This window comes from Chiloscyllium plagiosum, unplaced genomic scaffold, assembly GCF_037043375.1.
Source record: "Chiloscyllium plagiosum isolate Xiang-an unplaced genomic scaffold, Cpla_swu_hap1 HiC_scaffold_29, whole genome shotgun sequence".
Taxonomy (NCBI): domain Eukaryota; kingdom Metazoa; phylum Chordata; class Chondrichthyes; order Orectolobiformes; family Hemiscylliidae; genus Chiloscyllium; species Chiloscyllium plagiosum.
In genome coordinates this window covers 38,653,314-38,655,008 of record NW_028270167.1, presented here as the reverse complement: position 1 = coordinate 38,655,008, position 1,695 = coordinate 38,653,314, and positions in this window count along the sequence as shown.

Genomic DNA, 1,695 nt, shown 5'->3' with positions numbered 1-1,695 from the left:
AGAAGGACAATTTCTTGCCAGCTGATGGCCGTGCATTCAACCTTCAGTGGTCGCAAACAGAGGCACTACCAAATGGAAGCTGGCCAATCGTGTTGCTAATGTTGACTCTTCCATGTTGAAGAGATTTCAGTGATTGATTCCATTCTTAAAAAGATTGATTCCATTCTTCAAAATAAACGTTAGCCTTCTTTCCTTGCAGTACTCCGAAATCTTTCTTCATTCTATATTACACCACAATCAAAAGAATTCAGTGAAGCAATTTGGGATGTGCTATTAATTTATTTAGTCTTCAGTCCACAAATATTCAACAGCTACAATCGGAAAGATATCAACATGAGAAAGAGCTGAGTGTCATTCTCTGAACTATGGAACAACAGTAGTCTTTTCACTAATGTAGATGTTATCCAGGAATTTATGATAATCTTTCTATTTCACCATTGTTGCTTATTGAATAAGGGCAGCAGAGTTTGACACCAGCTCAATGTCCTTTCCATCCAAAACAAGCTAATCTTTCTGGTCCTGGGAAACTATACATGAAACACATGGATTCATATGCACACCATGAATATATTTCAGTCTGAAGAAGTTACATATTTCTATCAGAGATTCTGCTTTCTGAACAACCACAAGAATGGGGAAATGAGCATAGATTGATCTCATCGTGTAACGGAAACCTAATATGTTGTGCTTAACGCAGATTGTCTGCACAGTGACCAGTTCTTTTCTGTTACTCCACTATTTGTCATAGTCATAGAATCATACAGTCTGGTAATAGATCCTTCAGTCCAATAAGTCCATATCGACCATGTTTCTAAACTAAACTAGTCCAACTTGACTGCATTTGACCCACATCCTTCCAAACCTTTCCTATTCATGAACGTATCCAAATGTCTTTTAAATGTGTAACTGTACCTGCATCCCCCCATTTCCTCTGGCAATTCATTCCGTGCACAAAACACTCTCTGTATAAAAAAAGTAACCCCTCATGTCCCTTTTAAATCTTTCTCCTCTCACCTTAAAAATTCGCAGGAGGTTTTGCACTCCCCCACCCCAGGGGAAAGACCATTGACATTTACCTTATCTATGCACTTCATGATTTTATAAACCTCACTAAGGTCACCCTCGACCTCCTACATTTCAGTGAAGAAAGCCCAAGTCTTTCCAATATATTTTTATATCTCAAAACTTCCATTCCCAGCAACATTCTGGTAATTTTTTTCTGAATCCTCTCCAGTTTAATAATATCCTTCCTATAACAGGGTGACCAGAATTGCACACAGTACTGCAGGAGGGGCCTCACTAACCTCTAGTACAACCTCAACCTCAGTATGACATCCCAAATCCTGGACTCAAAGGTCTGAGCAATGAAGGAAAGCATGCTAAATGACTTCTTAAATACCCTGAATACCTGTGATGCACTTTACTTATTTTGTCAATTTATAATCTTATTCTTTCAACAATCTTTTACAGGATATAGACTACATCTGTTGCCCATCTTTTAATTGCCCTTGAGGAAATGATGGGCTGAGCCATTTACTTGAACTATTGCAGTCTGTGGGAATAAAGGCTGAAATAAAAGGAATAAAGAATAAAGCCACAGTGCTGTTAGGAAAGGAGTCTCAGGATTTCAAAACCGCAACAGGGAGAAACAGTTCCAGATCGTAAATAGACTGAGAACAAGAAGGTACACGTATA